At 45.7% G+C, this 21,069-nt stretch overlaps 1 long non-coding RNA gene and 1 pseudogene across 2 annotated transcripts in view; both read left to right on the forward strand.

The window, feature by feature from the left end:
* Nucleotides 1–5,201: 5,201 nt before the first annotated feature.
* LOC105540643 overlaps nucleotides 5,202–21,069 on the forward strand; it is a 47,395-nt gene continuing 31,527 nt past the window's right edge. The window contains exon 1 of the long non-coding RNA XR_001006226.1: nucleotides 5,202–5,275. This is a non-coding gene — a long non-coding RNA (uncharacterized LOC105540643). The remainder of the gene's footprint in view (nucleotides 5,276–21,069) is intronic.
* On the forward strand, nucleotides 14,479–15,738 carry LOC105540642 (annotated as a pseudogene). The gene has a single exon (XR_001006225.1). The product of XR_001006225.1 is annotated as a developmental pluripotency-associated protein 2 pseudogene (transcript).

Raw genomic sequence — 21,069 nt, forward strand, 5'->3', positions numbered from 1 at the left:
TTGCAAGTTTGTTACATATGTATACATGTGCCATGTTGGTGTGCTGCACCCATTAACTCGTCATTTACATTAGGTATATCTCCTAATGCTATCCCTCCCCCCTTCCCCCACCCCACAACAGGCCCCAGTGTGTGATGTTCCCCCTTCCTGTGTCCAAGTGATCTCATTGTTCAAGAGACGGGGTTTCTCCATGTTGGTTAGGCTGGTCTCAAACTCCCAACCTCAGGTGATCCGCCTGCCTGGACCTCCAAAGTGCTGGGATTACAGGCGTGAGCCACTGTGCCCGGCCTGCAGGCTGTCTTCAGAGGCTCTAGGGAAGAAGCCTCCCTTGAGTCTATAAGCTCCCGGTGGTCCTAGGGGTTCTTTGGTTTGTAACTACACTGCTTCCATCTCCTCTGTCTTCTCTTCATCTCTGAGAAGGACACCTGTCCTTGGATCCAGGGCACATCCTGGTAATCCAAGATGATTTCATATGGAGAATCTTAATGATATCTGCAAGGTTCCCTTTCCAAATTAAGTCACATTCATGATTTGGGGGTTAAGATGTGGACATCTGTTTTCAGGGGCCATCATTCAACCTGCTACAGGGGGCATGACTGATGGGCTACTGGCTCTCAGCTGAGCTCTGAAGTTCCTCGGGTCACAGTGGATGAGGAGGTGGATTAGGCTTCTCTAAAGGGACAGGACTAATAGGACGGATGTCGATATGAAGGAGAATTGACTCGCACAGTCACAAGGTGAAGTCCCACAATAGGCCCTCTGCCAGCTGAGGAGCCAGAAAGCCAGTCTGAGTCCCAAAACCTCAAAGTAGGGAAGCCGACAGTGTAACCTTCAGTCTGTGGCCGAAGGCCAGAGAGAGAGACACTGGTGTGAGTTCAAGAGTCTAAAAGCCGAAGAACTTGGTGTCTGATGTTCAAGGGCAGGAAGCACCCAGCACGAGAGAAAGATGAAGGCCAGAAGACTCAGCAAGTCAGCTTCTCCCACCTGCTTCTGCCTGCTTTATCCTAGCCATGCTGGCAGCTGATTAGATGGTGCCCCCCCTACACTGAGGGTGGGTCTGCCTCCCCCAGTCCACTGACTCACATGTTCATCTCCTTTGGCAATACCCTCACAGACACACCCAAGAACATTACTTTGCATCCTTCAACCCAATCAAACTGACACTTAGTTTTAACATGTCAGGAGTGGGAAGGATGGAAAGAGGAGGATGCACATAGTTCCTGCAGACGCTGGCTGGTGCTGTAATCCATCCCTCTTCCTTCCCAAAGGAGGATGATACATCAGGAAATTAGTCTTGGCTCTTCGGCAGTAACAAGCAACTCCAAAACCTCACAGGCTTACAACATCAAAAATATTTTCTTGCACTTCACCTGATGCCTGAGAGGCTGACTGCAGCGCTGCCCGACGTTCCCTTCACTGAGGGCGCAGTGGACCTAGAATCCTGCCAGCCTCGTGGATGTGGACAAGAGCACATGGTAAACCTTGAGCTGGCTCTTAGATCTTCTGCCTGGAAGTAAGAGATGTCATTTCTGTACATTTCACTGGCCAGGGCAAATAGCATGGCCAAGCCTAATGTCAAGGAGGAGGAGAAATATCATCCTCTTTCAGGGAGGGGCAGTAAATATTTATGACCAGCAGCGAGGCCTGCTACAGGTACCGTCAGAAGAACCCCTCTGCGTGTTGAGAAGCCGCGTAGCTTCCCTTACCACTTCCCACAGAGGCAAGATTGCTGCTCGCCGAGGCCTTCTCAAGACCCTTAACAATCCCTTCTTCAAGGACTGTGCCGTCTGCGTGTTCCGACCACATCCCATTCTTTATCTTGCACTGTCCAGGCCTTCCATCCTTCTCATTCCCTGTCTTCCAGGAAAAAAAAAGTCAAATTGTAGTTTTATGTCATTGTCCTGAAGAGCTGCTTATTTGGACTACGCTTTCTAAACATAACCTAAATTGAGTGTTTAAAGCATGGTTATTTTCACAGCAGTTGTAGGGAGAACACTTTGCTCCTTGCTGTCTTTGCAGAGGCTCTGCAAAATGGCGAAGGAACTGAATCCTCTGAAGCCTATCAAGGCAGAAGAGGCCTTAGAGTGTGGGTACTTTAGCTTTCATGAACCTAGTGGTCCACATGGACTGCTAGGATTTTGTAAAGCCCCCAAATTGCAAGTAAAATTATGTGACAGTTACGTGTCTAGTAAATGTGTATTTTCTGGGGCCAGAAACTATATCTCATATCTAATTCTGAAAGGATCTGCAAACCCAGGAAGATTAAAGGATAGCAAAGCCTAATCCAATCCCTTTATTTTACTGGTGGTATTTACAGAAATTGCAGTTAGGTTCCTCGAACCAAATGGATGATTCTATTTAATATATTACTGATACATGAAAAGCTTTTATTTTTTAACTGATGTATCGGAAGCTTTTTCCCCCAAACTCAACGTTTTGTTTTAGTGGGTGAATTTTTAAAATATTGTTAATTTTTCAAATATTGCAACCTACTCTGGGAGAAAGGAGGGCTCTTTGGAAAGTTACATTGACTTTTAAAACCACAAGGGTATCATTTGGTGCATTCCTGCCCCAGCAATTATTACCCTTTGAGAGCCTGCAGAGCTACCTCCAGCCTTCCCTTTGGTCTCCGTGGGGACTCATTACATTTCTAACAGGCAAGTATGAAAACTTACAGTGCTGGCTTACCAGAAGGGTTTGCTTTGGGAATTTCACAGACAGGGCTGCTTCTGTCTTGTAAAGAAATTTACATCCCATGAAGCAGAATAGGGAATGACTGTAGCAGATGATGGTAATAGAACTGCATCAATATTACATGTCTGCCAGGCAGAGAACCAATATGTTTTAACAGCACAGGTCTATGTAGCTTCTTCCTTCTCTTCCACGAAGCTGGTTGGGAGTGAGTGCTATATCCTCTTCACAGATTAGGAAACAGAGGCTCAACATTTTATTATTCTCCAGAGCAGAGGTTCTTAACAGCATCCTTAGGTGGGGCTTCAGGGGTCCGCAAACGCCTGAAATGACCTGCAAAGACAGGTATATATTTGTATGTCCGTGGGGGTGTGCAGGATGTGATTTTCATCAGATTCTACAAAGTTCTGTGACTCTAAAAGTTTCAGAACCACTACACTAGGGCTTCTATTCTTGGCAGGCTAGTCCAATTATTTTTACATTCAGGCTTTTTTTTTTTTTTTTTTTTAATGTGTTTTCTCCTTTTTTCCCTTAGTTGCTGACCTCCATTAACAGCAGACAAAATTGGAAGCAAGAGCGATTCTGGAGGAGTCACACTTAGATGTTTCCCTTACTTATTTCTGTTCTGGAAATTTAACAATCTTACTTCTCATGACAGTCCTACATGAAAAATTAAAAATCACAAGGATTCATGGATGGAAAACTGAGATCCGGAGAGATAATCACAGTCACGTCGTAATAAATCAGCAATTGAGTGAGTGATTGTTCCTTGGTAAGAAATATACTCTAAACTCAGTTGGAAACCTTTTGCCAATATTACTTAACACATGCCAATCTGGCGTGACTCATTTTTCTTGACATTATGCAAATAAAGGAAACAAGACTGAGTGGCCTTCTGTCCGGAGAGCAGGAAATGAAGCCTGTTTGGGGCCACATGTTTCCTGGGACATGTGGTGTTAGAAATGGGTATTAGAAGAACCAGGCCTTTGTTCATGTCTTTTATTTTTTATTTGTATTTTTTTCTAGATGAAGTCTCACTCTGTTGCCTAGGCTGAAGTGCAGTGGCACTGTCTCGGCTCATTGCAACCTCCGCCTCCCGGGTTCAAGCAATTCTCCTGCCTCAGCCTCCCGAGTAGCTGGGATTATAGGTGCGCACCACCACGCCTGGCTAATTTTGTATTTTTAGTACAGACAGGGTTTCACCATGTTGGTCAGGCTGGTCTAGAACTCCTGACCTCGTGATCCACCCGCCTCGGCCTCCCGAAGTGCTGGGATTACAGGCCTGAGCCACTGTGCCTGGCCGCCTTTGTTCATTTCTATTTCATGAGTGATCTCCTTTTATTGGCCATGGCTGGAGGAGTCAGCTCCCAAAACCCACACTCTCTAGGAGTGCTGAACCAAAGAGAATCTGTCAGGACTCCTAGGTTCCTCTCTCTCCTTCCTTCCCAGCCCTGCTTCCCCCAAAAGGAAACATTTGACTTTTCGGGATGAGATGTTTGGAGCCAGTGAATCCTTCTCACAGGAAGCAGACCCCCAGCTGCCATGGAGCTTATCCTTGGGGTGCAGAGAAGCCCTGACCTAATGCTGTAATCATGCACTGGATTTTATTTTTAAATCTTTTTACCTCACAAGCTGACTTTATTCTGGCTGGAGGGCTCCTGTACCTCTGTAACCTCCCCAAGAGGTCATTTCCAGCGCTAATCTCACTAACGAGGTGTGGGTTACGGAAAAGGCCTATGTCCCGGTTTCTTCTAAGTGGACATGACAGTGTTTCTTCAGAGGGTCCTGTGCTGCGACACCTCGGAAATGGAAGAATTTATAGCAAGGATGTTACTTCTCACTAAGTGAGCAGGAGAACCGGAAGATCTCTTTGGCGATCATAATAAGGATGGGGAAACTGAGGCTCAGAGAAGGGCAGTGGCTGCCGGAGGCCACAGAGCGGAGTGGCAGCAGGGTTGGGTTAGAGACTGGACCTTGTGACAGAGCCGGCCTGCTTTGGGCTGTTCCACACACCCCTGACTTTCTAGATTGCTTCATATTCATGGAATCGTCCTCCAACTCGACTCCCCAAAATTGTACCATAGATTCACTTTGGGCCCCCCCAAGTCAAAACTTCAGCAGCTCAGGGACGTGGACCATGAGGCCTGCTGAACACTCCATCGACTGGGGCAAAGTCCTCTTTCTTTGTGATCAGGGTGTGCACTCTCCCTCGGCCTCTGAAGCAGCAGTGCCCAGGGTTCCTCGATGACTCAGCTGCAGCGGGCTATCCCCCCGCACACGTCCGTGGCCACCCTGGCGGGAACCGGGCTCACCATCACCAGCCACCAGAGATGTCAAACCATCCCCCTTCAAACCCCTCCACTCCGGCCCCCCTGCCCTGCTCCAGCCTCGGTCTGTTGTGCAAGAGCCAAAGGGGACTTAAGAACACCGAGCCACACGCCCAGGCCCAACCCAGGCCCAGGAGCTCCACCCGAGGGAAACGCCTAACCCAGAACACAGCACTCCTAACTCCCCGGGCAAGGAGGGGAGACCAGGCAGCCGGAAGGAAACTCCTGGGCTTTTTATGGAATGCATAAAACAAAAGGTGAGGGTCTCCACGTAGGGAAGGAACGCATTATTATTTACGGCCTTGGTCTGGAGAGGAGAACACGCTGCTCTTTGCAGCCCGGCGTGTGATTCATTTCCCCCGGGAGCTGCAGGCCGCGGCAGGGCGTGCGCGCAGGCAGCCTCCGGACAGCCGCGCACTCCCGCCCGCTCGTTTATTTACGGTGCTTTATCAGCGCCTGTGCACCGCGGCGATAAAGTTTATGAAAAGAGGCGGCGTCTCCGGCCGGCGGGCTGGGCCCGGCGCTCCTTTCCCACACTGATTAGGATCAGCCAGGGCTTTGGAAGCTGCAGTTAAGGATCTCGGGTGCCCGGAGCCGCGGCTCCCCCTTCCTGCCCCGCCCGCCGGCTGGCCGGCTGCTGGCCCGCGTGGGAGGCGAGGTCAGGGCTGCGGCCGCGGCCCTTCCCCGGGGAGCGGGAGGGAGGAGGGAGGAGGAGGAGAGAAGCCGCCCTGCGGGGGAGGGAGCTCCAAGGCCCCGGGAAGTGGGAAAACCAGAGAAAAATACCGTCCAAATATAAATGGGCAGTCCCCACGTTAAGAGATGAACGAGAATTTTTTATTTTTTGAGACAGAGTCTCGCTTTGTTGCCCAGGCTGGAGTGCAGTGGCGCTGTCTCGGCTCACTGCAACCTCCGCCTCCGGGGTTCAAGCGATTCTCCAGCCTCATCCTCCTGAGTAGCTGGGATTACAGGCGCCCACCACCACGCCCGGCTAATTTTTGTGTTTTTAGTAGAGATGGGTTTTCACCATGTTGGTCAGGCTGGTCTCGAACTCTTGACCTCAGGTGATCCACCCATCTCGGCCTCCTAAAGTGCTGGAATTACGGGCGGAACAGGAATTTAATAGGAATTTTTCTCCTCTGAAGTCGTGGCACCGTCTCCTCTCCCCCTATTTACTTTCCTACATTCCTTGCTCCTTTCCCGTCATTTCACCTGCATTTATTGTGTCTTTGCATTAAGGCTTGATTCATTTTGTTGTTTTTCATCGCCATGTTTTGTTCAGTCCTTCAGAAGATAGAAGTTGAACACCTGCACTGTGGACAACACCTCTAAACACTGCAGAGAGAGATCCAGAGATGAATAGCCCTGGCCCTCAGGGTTCCTACGGTCACAAGCACAGTCCAGTAAGAGCAGCCCAGGGTTATGAGTAACAAGAACAGACACTACAGCAGGCGCTTGCTTTAGGGACATTGCCTTGTTTCATCCTCACAGAGACCTCAGGACAGTGCCATCGTTACGCTGTTGGTAAAACAGATGGTAAAACTGAGGCCCAGAGAGGTGAGTGCCTTGCTTCAGATGACTCAGCAAGGCAGTGGCTGAGCCAGGATGTGAATTCAGGCAGAATGGTGGCAGAGCCCGTTTGCCTAACTTCTAAATTTCCCTAACTCTCTCGGACAGAGGGTTGTAGGAGTGCAGCAGACAGGACAACTAACCCTGCCTGGAAAAGTCATGGTGGGCTTCCCAGAGGAGGTGTCCTTAGGCTGGGGCTTGAAGATGAGGTATTTACCAGACAAATAGTGGAGAAGGCTGTCTTAAACAGACCTTCTTATGTGGTCCTGGGTTCTGGGGGCCCAGCCCTTCTCATCCTCCTTCTCCGAGGAGCGGGGGTACAGAAGTGCAGAGCCTTTATGTTCTGTGAAAGTGGGATCCCCTTCGCCGGCCACCTCCTCGATCTGAAAGGCTCTATCTGCAGCTACTGAATTCCCTTCAGCTCATAAGTCTTCACAGCAATGTCATCCCCTTCTGAAAGCTGTCCTGGGCTGCTCCTTGTCTTGCTGTCCGTGACTGAAAGCAATCCTTCCTTCTCTCCTCCCTCACACCTGCCTGTTCGCATTAAAGTTCTTGAGCTGGACTCCATCAGTCTTTGTTTTTTATTTATTTAATTTATTTTTTAGAGACAAGGTCTCACAATGTCACCCAGGCTGGAGTGCAGTGGCGTGATAATGGCTTACTGCAGCCTCATCCTCCTGGCCTCAAGCAATCCTCCTGCCTCAGCCTCCCAAGTAACTAGGACTACAGGTGTGTGCCACCACGCCTGGCTAATTTTATTTTACTTTTTTGAGACAGAGTCTTGCTCTGTAACCCAGTCTGGAGTGCAATGGCGTGATCTCGGCTCACTGCAAGCTCTGCCTCCTGGATTCAAGCGATTCTCCTGCCTCAGCCTCCAGAGTAGCTGGGATTACAGGCATGTGCCACCATGCCTGGATAATTTTTGTATTTTCAGTAGAGACAGGGTTTCACCATGTTGTCCAGGCTGGTCTCGAACTCCTGACCTCAGGTGATGCATCTGCCTCGGCCTCCCAAAGTGTTGGGATTACAGGCATGAGCCACTGCTCCCAGCCTCTAGCTAATAAAAAAAAAAATTTTGGCCAGACACGGTGGCTTAAATCTGTAATACCAGCACTTCAGGAGGCTGAGGCAGGAGAATTACTTGAGCCCAGTAGTTTGAGACCAGTCTGGGCAATGTAAGGAGACCCCCATCTCTACAAAAAATTAAAAAAAAAAAAAATTAGCTAGGCATGGTGGCGCTCGTCTGTGGTCCCAGCTACTAGGGAGGTTAAAGTGCAAGGATTGCCTGAACCTCGGAGGTCAAGGCTGCAGTGGACTCTGATCACACTCCGGCCTGTGACTGTACTGCAGCCTGAGTGACAGAGCAAGACCCTGTCTCAAAATAAATAAATAAATAAGTTTAATTTAAAAATAAATTTATTTTTGTAGAGATGGGGCTCACTCTTTTGCCCAGGCTGGTCTTGAACTCCCGGCCTCAAGTGATTCTCCCAAGTTGACCTCCCAAAGTGCTGGAATTATAGGCATAAGCCACCGCACCCAGCCCATGAGTCTTTATTGCTAGACTATGAACTCCTGAAGGGCACTGGTATACTCATTTGCTTCTTACTTGCTTCTGCCCAGGCTGGTGTAGTATCCTACTCATAGAAGGTTCTTAGTAACTGCATTTGGTGAATAGATGGAGGAGAGTGGGAAAGCCGCTGACCGAATATGTATCTCTTGTCTCCTCTTTACCCCTTGATAAATTTCATAATCAAGCAAGCTAAAAATGGAGATGTGTGTCTCCACCAAGGTCTGCACCACTCTCTGCCAAGACAGCACAAAGAGCAGGACACTGCCAGCAACCAGACGGGTTGAGACAGAGTAACCCAAGCTGCTAGCCCTTCAAATCCCTCCAGACTAGGAACAGGATTAGTCCTGGGGCTTGGGCCTAGCACTGAGTCAATAAGCGGAAGTCATGTTGCCCTAGTTATCAGGGAGAGGGCTGTGAGGGCTAGGAACCAGGCAGGTCATTGCATAGTCCATCTTGAATTCAGTGAGGCATTCCACAGGGCCAGTGACACAGGACACATTGGACACCATAGGGTATAATACCAACTCTAGGCAGCTGTCAGGGCCACTGCCCAGGGGATCAGAGCTGTGTCTTGTTCTTTGTTTTTTGTTTGTTTGTTTGTTTGTTTAGAGCTAGTTTTTAAAAAGTTTAATTGAAAAAGCAATACATGCACACGATCTAAAAATTAAAATATTTTAAAAATGTATACAGTGAACGTTCTGCCTCCAACCATCAACTTCTCAACCTCCTTCTGCAGGTACAGCCATTGTTAGAAGTTTCTTTCCCCAGAGATGCTACATGCATGCATATGCAATATTTCTGTATTTTCTTATGATGACTTAATGAGGTTGTTGTGAACTGAGCACATTTGCAGGTGTTGATGACATTGTTATAGTTGTCGGCGCTCTGGAAAAGAGATATAAGGCCCATTGAACTTGAGAACTGGAAGACTACTTACTCTTGCACATTCTGAATGACATTCAGTAATTAAAAGTGTGGAGTAATAAAATTTGGATATCTCACATATTACCTGGAAAAAGGCTAGTCTGACTCAAGGGTGGTGGAAAAATCATCTAAGGATGTGTGGTTAGTCACAAATGGTATAGGAAACGTTAGGCCATTTTCGCGCGTGCCAGTACACTGTCAGGATGGATCGTAAGGAGCATAACTGATGGAGATCAGGAAACTGTTTGTTGGGTCGGTTCTCATTAATGTATTCATAAGTGTCCAATTTGTTGGTTACTCTGCCGTACACTGGTAGGAGGAACAGTCACAGAGACAAATAAGGTAACTTCTAGTTGAACAGAGGACCAAAATGCACTCATATAATGGCAAAATAAAGGGTGTGCTTAGTAAACCAGTTGATGGAACGAGCATCATTCAATCTAGGGAAGAAAAGGCTGAGATAACTCACTTACTGAAGTACACGGTAAAGTAACTTGAGTTTCCCCAGGCCTTACCACCAGAGTAGGGATGACCTTCTGAGGAGCCCTGTACCCGGAGCCTGCCCATAGCAAAGGACTCCCAGCCATCTGGACTGCCTCTGAGTTGTCCTAGGAGTTCCCAGGGGCCTGCTCCTGCTGGACACCCTCCGGCACTATGGAGTGAAAGCTGTGAGGAATCTGGGGAAAAAAAAAAGATTCTTCAATCCTCTTCCTTCTGTGTGAGCTTTCAGTTCCAAAGCTCTACCATCTGTGCTCTGATTTCCTGAAAGACCTCCACAAGATGATCCTTCCGAATTTCCCCTTTGGTCCTGCTGCTCTTCGCAGAACTCGGGTATGTCTGGCCGAGGATTTCTCAGCATGAACTGCTCTTCCCCTCCAATGAGCAGGACTGTTTGACTCAGGGAAGGGCCTGGCGGGTCTCCTTCCCCACAGAGCAAGTCCCTCCCCACCCCTGGAGGCTCCTTGGCCTTGGTTCACACTGGGACCTACATTCCCTCTAATCATAACTAGCAAGTATTCAGTTGTTTTGACAAAAGATTCTAATCATTTGTTCTGTAAGGAAGGTCAACCAAGAGGCCGTGGATATAAACAATAACAGGGAAGAGTTAGTGACTGGAAGGGAGGGATGATGTTAAGGAAAGTTACTTCCGTGCCCTGAGGAAAAGTGCACGGTCTTTCTTGAATAGTTTGGAAACAGGTCCGGGAGCTTTTCAAGCTCAGCCCTTGGTGTTCCTGAGGTGGACTGAGGTGTTCCACCTTGAAAATCGAATAGTGGTGGTCTTTTCCCTAACTCAGGTAATGTAATTTTTCCATGTACATTCTTTCCATGCATTTTTCTTCCATTTTAAACCTTTAGCACCTGCAGGCAACAAAACTAATGAAGAAGTAGTAAAAAGATATGAATGGGAACGCTTGAAAACCACCAATGATGCTGAGTTTGTGGCTTTTTTTTTTTTTTTAAACATGTGTGCTTGTGGTTTTATACTGCCTGCTCATAATGCAGCCATATTTTCTTCTATTAAAATTGTTCTTAGTTCACGGGATGGAATGAAACAGACCATTATTCCAGGGTGTTCCCGGAAGAGCCTCATGTTTCAGGAAGCACACTTCGGCTTTTAGCTCTCCACCACCTGAGTACACTTGAGTGCTGCTGTTGCAGACTCTGGAGTATTGGTTTCCTTTCCTTTCCCTCCTCCCTCTGCTGTTCACATCATGGCCCAGATTGACTCCCAACCTCTGCCAGGCTAAAGATAACCTCTCCAACTGGGCGATCACCCACAGGCTAAATATAGTCTCAGGGGTGAGTTGGGGCTACCCTGACAGTGACTCCAGGCAGGCATTTAACCACTCATGGCATTAAGTCATCTTAGGAGACGGAAGGAGCTTGGGAGGGGGCAGGGATGACTGCAGAAGGATGGGGAGGGGCAGGAATGAAGGAGGCAGAGAGTGATGGATAGGAAGCTGGCAAACGTGCTTCCGATAAAGGAGGACACGCCGTGCCACATGCTGACTCCAGCAGAAGCTCAGTCAGTCTGCGGATTTGGCTGCTCCCAGCAAAGACTCCTTTTCTGTCTGTTATGATGTTACTTTAATAGAACTCCAAGAGGGAAAAGCCCAGTGCTAATCAGGGCTCAAGAAGTCAGTGGACTTGATGTACAGAATGGGGTGTTTAATTTTATGATGTGGCTATGGCTTACATGAGAGACTAATAAAAGAACTCCATAAAATGTGGCTTGCAGGAACGGGGCTGCAGCCTCTGCCAGAAGGTCAGCCTGTTCAGAAGTGGTTGGAGAGCAGGGCTGATTTCTAGCTGGTGTGGCCACTCTGGTTCTTCAACTGTTGAAAGCCTTCTGAACCGGTTGGTAACTGGCTGCTGCTCTTAGCTTCTCAAGCACAACCCTGCTGCACTGGCTGCCCAGGCCCGACCCTGGAACCTCCTCACAATCCAACAAGCAGATGCAGAGGACCTGCAGATCCTGCTCTGTGTCTTGTCTCTGGTGTCACCACATTTCTGAGTGGCTAGTGCTTCTGTATCTCTGGTTAATACTTTAAATATCACCTGTCCTACCATATATCTTCCTTGGGATTTGTTCTTTCGAATACCCGTGGAACAGTCCAGGGACACAGTTCTGTAAAACTCTCCTTAACTGATCCCAGGCCCGTCCAGGGTGCCCCAGGGAGGCTTTCTTGGGTCAGGGAGGCCTGCTGCTCTCATGGTTGTTACAAGGACACACTCAACCTTTCCCTTGAATCACAGTTGGCTGCCTCAAAGGAGAGTTTTAGTAGGTACAGGAATGACATCAGGGTTAAAGAATATTTTTGGAAGGAAGAGGCAAATTTGCATAAGATTTCTGAACCAGGAATTGCATTTGTCATAGAGTTTGAATTAGAGGAATGCTTAGAGCACATCTGGACTCTTTTCATAGCCAGCACGGAACCCCTCCATATCGCCTCTGGCAGGAGATAGCCAGCCCCTTCTAGGTCATGTCCACTGATAGGGAATTCAGCTCTTTGAAAGGAAGCCTCTTGTGTGAACCAGCAGGAGCTGAAATCTTCCTAAACAAATCAAAGTGTGAATCCTTTTGTTGAGCTGAAATCTTCCTATACAACTCAAATTTTGACCCCTCACCTAGAGGGAATTGCAAATCCAAAGAGTAAGCAATGACAGCTACTAATATGTCTGATTTTATCAAGTGAACTGAGAGGCCGTGAGAGCATTCATTCAACCAGTTTCCCGAGTGGCTGCTAAGTGCCGGTGCCTGGTGCTGGAGACTCAGTGGGCACCTGGAAATGGGTCTGCTCTGAAAGACTGTCCAGCCTCTTTGAGCCAGGACTAGACTCAAATCAGAGGGGTCTAACCTTTGCTTCTGGAGCCAATTCCAGGCTGGGGTCCGTCTTTGGGCGGGGGCTGTCCTGGGTGACTCTGGGCAGGAAGCTTCTGCCTGTGGTCCTCCTTTTCTCTACAGGTTACCAACAGCCTGGCGAGCCTGCTGAGAGCATGGGGCTCTCAAGGTGGGCTCTCACTGGCAGACATTGAGACGGAGAGGTGGAGGGTTGTTTGCCTTCTCACTCCTCACACCCTCTGAAAATACCTGTAAAAGTCAAATGACATTTTATAATGCATTTTGCTGAATTAACAATTGAACAGGCTCTTTTATGTTTCATAAACAAGAAATAGTACACAAGTTAGATAAGAAAAAGGCGGACAATAAAAGTACTTATAACTTCATCATCTACAGGTGACAATTTGGTGTTTGTCCATGCCAACATTTTTCTGAGTATATGTAATATATCCGTGTGTGGGGGATAGACACACACACACACACACACACACGCTTTGTAATCTCGCCCTTTTCACCCAGTTTTTTTCCCCAATGAACACAATTTTAAAGTGAATCTACTTATTCAAGGATCTGTCATTAATGCACATAACTTTGAAGGGCTCATCCAAAGAAATCAGATGTGGAGAACAAAGAGTTAAACCATCTCAGAAGTTAAGGAGGCATTCGCCAGGGACCGTGGATCCAGGGTGTCCTGGATTTCTTTGAAAGGGTTGAGCTGAGATAGAGATTTTCATTAGATGGTGCCCTGTCTGCCCTCTACTCAAATTTTGGTCTGGTGAAGAGAGCCGAGGAGGAGATTTCTCCCCTGTGGATCAGTGGGTGGAAAGCTTGGGGAGAGGCTGTAATTGTGGAGAGCCCTGCACTTGGTTCCTTTAGACTCGTGGACCCATGGAAAGGGCTACCTTGACATTCATGAATGGGCTTTCCTGGTTCCAGGTTGCTGAGGAGAAGCTGAACATGGGGACGTGGTGGGACTGAGAGGCCTCCTTCCTTCCCATGCCTTAATTGGGACTGACCCCTTATATCCAGCTACACTGATGTCCCACAGGGGCCGTCCCTCCCACCACTCACAGGACTGTGATCACTGAAAGAACCCCCAGAAGCTGGCCTTGAACTTCAAAGAACAGATACAAAAAAACAACTCTGCACCTACAGGGCCTCAGTGGGCAGAGAGAGGGAGAGGAAGCATCCGCCGAACGGCCCTTCATGGAAATCACACTGCCGGAATAGACAGCCAGGGCAGAAGTGTAAGAAGGACATTCAACTGCAGTATCCCAAACAAACAAACAAACAAAAACAAAGAAACACAGACTTCCTGGAGCTTTGACTAAAATGCTCATTGGACACATTAAAGCAGACTGAGAAGGCCAAGTGCAAGAATATCCCAAATACAGAACAAAAACACAGAGATGGAAATCATAAGGGCAAAAGAGGAGACTAGGAGGCTCGATCCAGTAGACCTAATAGGAGTTATAAGAGAAAGACAAAAATGAACACAGGAAAGAGAGAATCATTAAACAAATGATAGAAGGTAACTTCTTTGAGTGAAAAGGACTTGGGTCAGAGGTTTAAGAAGAACTCGTGGGGTTCCTGAAAGTCACATACCTAAACCCATCCAAATTAAATTATTGAAGAGCAGGTAAAAAGAGAAACTTTTGCACCCTTTACTACAAAGAAAAAAACATTAATTACCAAGAAACAGAAAAGAGACAGTGTCACACTTCTCACCTACAATAATGGGAAGCTGGAGAGAGGGGAACGATATCTACAAAATACTTGAGTCAGCTGAAATACCTTTTGCTGGCCAGGGTTTAAAAAAAAAAAAAGTTACACCCTCCCGAGTAGGTGGGATTACAGGCACGTGCCACAACGCCTGCCTACGTTTTGTATTTTTTTGGTAGAGACAGGGGTCTTGCCATGTTTCCCAAGATGGTCTTGAACTCCTGGACTCAAGCAATCCACCTGCCTGGGTCTCCCAGAGTGCTGGGATTACAGGCATGAGCCATCGAACACAGCCTGATTTTTTAAAATCGTATCACCGAATGGACAAGACAGGGGTGTTGCTGAATATGTCAGACTCAAATCTGGATAGCAGCAAGAAGAATTTCTTTGAGGGGGGAAGTAGCTGATGAGGAAAGTGTGATTTTGACATGGATGCCAGTTAAAGATGACCCAAATATGGAACCAACGGAACCCAAGTGTTTCTTCAACTTCTACTGTCACACTGGAGAAGCCTAAGAAATACAATCAAGGTCATCTACTTCAAACAAATGAACAATTTACAGCTCCGCCAAAGGCTGGATGCAAAATACCAGCCCTTCCCTTGCCGGCCACTTTGCCTCCCATTAGTAAGGTGTGTCGGGACACTTCGCGGGACTGGTGTCAACAACTTGGTTTGAGTACCAATGGCAAGAAAATAGAAGTTTATCTGAGGCTCCGCAGGCATGCTTATCCTGAACAACAGCAAGATATGCCTGAAACGTCACAAGAGACCAGATTACAGCGATGTTCGAAGAAACACAAGGCAGTGACCGAGAGAGCAAGAGGCTTCAGAAAAGTTATGAGACGAATGAAAGAACAGAAGAGACTAATACAGTTGAAGTGATAATTTCAGCGCAGGGAACCATGTTGGCATCATGGGCAAGAATTGCTGCAAGAGCTGTTCAGCCGAAGGCTGTGAATTCATGTTCCATTCCTGTTTCTGTTGAGGCTTTTTCGATGCAAGCCTCTGGTGTCAGGTGCTGTGTGGTCCATGGCAGATGTCTCTCAGCAGACACAAAGGGCTGGGTACGCCTGCAGTTTCATGCAGGTCAGGCCTGGGTGCCTACCACTCACAGGAGGATGATTTCTCTCTTCTTGTTACCTGCCTGCATTTTCCCATCGCCAGGCATAGAAGATAATATGTTATGCCCCGACTTTGCTAAAAGGAATAAGAAGATGAAAAGATTAATGACAATGGAGAAGCAGCAGCAACCTCTTTTAATACAATGTACTAGAGAAGGAGGGATGTACTTTCAGACCACGTAACCTATTATGAAGGAACAGTAGAGGAGACGATTTGAATGAATCCTCGTGATCTACAAAACAAAATCAGAGTGACTAGGACTCCATAGTGAAAATGGTTGACCAGTGACACAGTACCATCTAAAGAGCCCCTTTCTGTAAGTCTGAAAACCCATTAAAATAAAGTCACTGAAAAGAAAAAAGTGTATCATCCAGTATCCCATCTGAGAAAAATACTATAGAAAGAACCTTAAGCAAATCAAAAATGAACTGAAATAGGTAACTCAAGAAAGGAGATGAAGAGAGAAGTTGGTTGTGGACAAATGGGTCTCTCTTCTCTGTCTCTCTCTGTCTCTCTCTCTCTCTGTCTCTGTCTCTCTCTCACTCCCTCTCTCTCTTATGCAATTGCAACAGAAGTCCCAGCTGAACCCAGGGGGAGCTTTGGAGCTGGAGTTGCTCTGCACTGAGATGGGTCTGGCCTTTTCACTTTTTACCTTGCCCTTGAGGAGTAGTTGCAAGGGGGTTGCCCCAGGGAGGGAAGCAGACCTGAGATGTGGCAGTTGCCTTCAGCTTAAGGCAATTCCTGGAGAGAGACTCAGCTGTGAGCTGTCTGCAGCCAACATTCAGCAGCTGAAGAGGGAAATATCATGTATGACATAGTGCCATTTATTTGAAATTATGTTATGTATGTACGTATGTATGTATGTATGTATCTGCCATGGTGTGGTAGGAAATGTTTAACAGTCAGCCCTGTGGGGAGGGAGCGGGGGAGAAAAGCCCTGATTTGTAGCTTTTGCTGATTTTTGTGGTATAAATACTTCTATCATGGCTGATGTCAAACCACCAATGTGATGTCACTGAACGTGGAGCCAGAACAGGACGCACACGGTTGCCTCTCATGAGCACAGAAGCTGGCTTCAACACACCGCTGTATAAGCATGAGAAAATTTAGGGGGAACATGGGAAAGGGGAGAGGCATGTGGAACAACAGTCCGGCATTTGGGCGTCCTGTTCAGTAGGAGAGCTTTGAGTTTTTTCTCTGTTTTCTCTCCATGTGGCTAATTTTCTTTATTGGGGTTAAATTTCTAATCCTCCTCTCTACCGTCCCCTGCCCCTTTCCACCTTCCACCCCTAAATTGTTATCCTTTGCAGCTAGTGTTTCAGAAGTCATCTCGAATACTTGTTCATATTGAAGTCCTTGTGGCTATCAAAACAAGAAGCGGCTTCTAGGTAGGTGCTTCTGAGGATCGATGTCATCGTGAATGTCAGGGCATGACAAACTTTATGTAAGGAGCCAACCAGTAAATCTTTTTGGCTTTATGGGACATATGGTCTCTGTTGCAACTGCTAATCTCCTGCAGGACATAGTTTGCTGACTCCTGTTTTATATGATACCATTGTATGATAAGCCTCTACATAAGTGTTAATTATGGTTATTTCAAAGGACCCAGAGAAAGAAATCTTTTAACTCTAGAAATTCAGGCCAACCACTCAGAGGAGGGATATAGGCTTTGGGGGAGGTTTTTGATTCACTGGCTTTGTGACAGTAGCTGTATGCAGGATTTTTTTTTAACTTCTTCTTATCTAGGGTTAAATAAGATGAGAAAAAGAGAACCCCTGGATTAAACAACAGCAACAACAAACAAACAAACAAAAAATCTCAAAAAACCCCTGCAAACCTTAACAAACCAAAAACCGAATTCTACTGACAAATCCCTTTATGTTTAGGATCTTGTTAATTCAGAATTTAGAAAAATATATTAATATCTGGGAAGGAGGCAGGCACTCACCATTATATTATCTGCAAAGAAACATATAGTGGACAGATTAACAGAGTAAATCAGGCCAGGCGGGCAGAAACCTTCATACAGCTAAGAAACTAAATTCTTCATCATCTTTCTAGCAAGTGAAATATTTGAATGTTCATGTAAAACCCACAAGTTTTTTATTCATAAAAATGGATCATGGCTGGGTACATGGTGTGTGCCTATAGTCCCAGCTATTTGGGAGTCTGAGGCCAGAGGATCACTTGAGCCCAGGACTTGGAGGCTGCAATGTGCTAGAATCATGCCTGTGAATAGCTGCTGCACTTCACCCTGGGCAACACTGTGAGACTCTGTCTCTTTTTTAAAACAATGGATCATGTAGAACCTTTTTTGTCAATACTTGATGAGTTCCTCAAGAATGTTGGTGTAGATACTAAAGCTACAGTTATCCAAATATATCTGGGCCAAGTCTCTTCTCCTAGCTTCAACTTTTCCATCTTTAAATGAGTATTTTAGATTTCTTAGACAGTGCTATGGTTTGAATGCACTCCCTAAATTTCATGTGTTGGAAATATAACCCCCAAATTCTTATGTTGACTAGAAGTGGGGCCTTGGGGGGTTGTTAGGGTTAGATAAAGTCGTCACAGTGGGGCCCCAATGATGTGACTGGTGGCTTTATAAGAAGAAGAGATGCCTGAGCTGACAGAGATAGTCTTGGCCACTCTCCATGTGATGCCTTCTACACAGCACGAAGGCCCTACCAGAGGCCAGCACCATGCTTTTGGACTTCCCAGCCTCCAGATTGTAAGAAATAAATTTCTTTTCTTTATAAGCGATGCAGTCTCAGGTATTCAATGATAGCAACAGAAAATAAACTAATACAGCCTTATGAATTTTGGTAAATTTCACTAAAAATATTAAGCCCACTTACTAGAATATGCCCTGTCTTCTCACCACTTCTTGCCTTGTTGTTGCACAAGGTTGACTATATAAGAGGCCGATTCCATTTTGGCTTCTAATTGCCTTAGGATATATATGTGTCTGTGCGTCTGTGTGTGTGTGTGTATATATATATTTATATACTGGCAATGAGAGAGTTGTTTTCTAATAGAAAATTCTTGCTTCATTATTATCTACAATGGTTTGCTTATAAAAATCCTTGCAGATTATATGAAAATCTCCACTAATCACTGAGTATCATATTTTTTTTAGTAGCTTCCAATAAATACTTGTTGACTTTCCCCTAGTGACCTGGAAGCTCAGAGCAGACTTTAGTGTCCAGACAAACCCACTCAGGTTATGTTGCAGTTCTCTCTCAATAACTCTTACTCTTTTCTGTTTCACAGATTTCTATGGAAATTTGGTGGAACTAAAGGGGAATTGACTAAGGAGCATTAATATATGTATGGAGTGAATTCTGATCACTCCTTTTGAAAATCCTTAACTACCATGTTTTATACTTCACTTGTGTTATTATCTGACACCCCAAAATACTGAAGTACATAGTGACCTCAAAACAAGAGAGATGTGTACAGGATTGGATGGGTTCATTTGTTTATTTTAATGCAAAAAGGAGGAGATAGGCAACATTTTTTGAGAAGAGTATTTTTCCAGGAAGGTATCACAGCTTAATCTTGCATTAGGGGAAAAGCACTAGATTAAACTGAAGCTTTGGTTTTTATCACTAGACAGTTCTGAGTTTAAACATACCCTTTCACTCTAGTCAGCCTCCATTTTCTTTACTGTAAGCTGAGAAGACTACATGGGATGGTAGGAGATTAAGCAAGAGGCTGTATCTGGAAGTGCTGGCTACATGTGAAGTGTGGTATCAGTGAAGGGAATTCAGTAAGACTGGCCCCTCAGAATCCACCACAGTCAGCACTCAGATGGAATCCTGACCGAGGGATGGACATGCAGAGGCCATTGTTCTTGTCTTGAACAGCAAATGCTACTTGCTGGGTGGCCCAACAGTCCTGTGCCTCCATTTGTTTCTTGCTGCTCCAGCAAAACGATAATCATTTAGGGAGGCTCTAACGTGGCTTGAAATGAGCACATAGGAACTACCACGCCAATGAAGTCACAGTAAGTATCTCTGGGATACCCATGAGAAATACATGTCTACCATAGATCCTCCCCTCCCCTCTCCTCCACAGGTGCACACAGTTGGCCTCTCCTTTAAGCTCCAGTTAAAGTACCAGCTGCTCTGTGGACCCTTCCCTGAATTGTGTTCTTTTCTTTCCTCCAGGCCGTAGGATTCTTGTCCGTGTCATATTGTCGTAGCATTTACTGCTTATTTTGTGCATCTGTTACTGAAGTTAGTTTATTGTGTACCTACTATGTGCAAGGCTCTGTGCAGATCATAATTATATATTGCCTGGAGAGGGACTCAGCTGTGAGCTGTCTGCAGCCAACATTCAGCAGCTGAATGGGGAAATATGGTAGGTCAGGTCAGCACCCCTGCCCTTCTCAGCATCCTCCACAATAGGCTCTGACAACCCCCTTAAGATGAATATTAGCATTGTTTATCTCTGTATGTGTTACACCCCTTGAGGCCTGGGATCTCTTGTGGTACACACATTCTTCACATTGTCCAGCATGCAGAGTGGACAGCTAAGGGTCCAGCCATGAGTCACCCTACCATCTGCTAGAATGCTGGGATAACATGGTAGTGAGTAGAGCACATAATGATAAAAGTTATATATGCCCAATTTCAAAAGTTTGGAAATACAGACAATTACAAATTTACCTATAATTTCACCCTCCAGAGATACTTCTGTTGATTTTTTAGTGTATTTCATTTTAACCTTCTTTTATCTATGCCTTTATTTACCTAATGTGGAAGAATCTACTTGCAAAGTTTTATACCCCATTTTCCCATACTGTTACAAATTTTGAAAACATAGTTTAAATATCTATATAATATTCTATCATATTGATGAACCATCCTTTATTTACCAATTTCCTTATTAGACATTTAGGTTGTGGTCAAGTTTTTCACTATTATAAACATTACTGTAACGGAGATTTTTTATAGCTATGTCTACATGTCACCATGCTTATGTATCTGATTATTTTTCTTTGATGTATTCAAAGAATGTAAATTACTATCCAAAGGGTATAAAATGTCTAAAATTATTGCCAAATTGCTGTCAGAAAGGTTCCTCCTTTCTAGTCTTGTCAGCAGGAATGCCTGATTTGTCATTCCTACACTAAAATTAGTTGTATTTTTCAATATTTACAAATTCAGCTAGAGTGTATGGAGTTCCGGTTTTACCTTTACAGATGTCTTTGATCATTAGTGAACTTAAACATTTTAATATATTCATTGTCAACTTTTTATTCCTTTTTCTCTGAATTACCTGTTTATGTTTTTAACCGCTTAAAAATGGAAGTGTTAGTATTTTTTCTATTGTGTGCTACAGAGGCACTGCTAAAGGTTTTAAAAACCACTCTAAGACACCTGCATGCCTTTTGATGCCACACCATCCATGGCCACCTTAGAAGGAAGATTAGTCCCAGATGTAAAAGACAGTTTCTTCAACTACAACCTTGGTTATGTTGGGTTATTGTACCATTTGTTCCTTTGATAAAGAGTGCACAAGGGAATGTGAGTACCGTTTTTCTTTTTCTTTTTCTTTTTTTCTGCAACACACTTTCCATTAAGCGGATATTTGTGCTGAAACAGATTTGCAGACCTGCCAAACCAGACGATGCTGCTGGCAGGAAGATGCACATGGTCTGATGTTAACGCAAGAGTGAGAAAACCTCTTTGGTACAGTCACAGGAGGTCAGCCCAAATGTAGAACTAACTTCCTTCCTTCCTTCCTTCCTTCCTTCCTTCCTTCCTTCCTTCCTTCCTTCCTTCCTTCCTTCCTTCCT

The sequence above is a fragment of the Mandrillus leucophaeus genome, unplaced genomic scaffold (assembly GCF_000951045.1).
Source record: "Mandrillus leucophaeus isolate KB7577 unplaced genomic scaffold, Mleu.le_1.0 Scaffold224, whole genome shotgun sequence".
Classification (NCBI taxonomy): Eukaryota; Metazoa; Chordata; class Mammalia; order Primates; family Cercopithecidae; genus Mandrillus; species Mandrillus leucophaeus.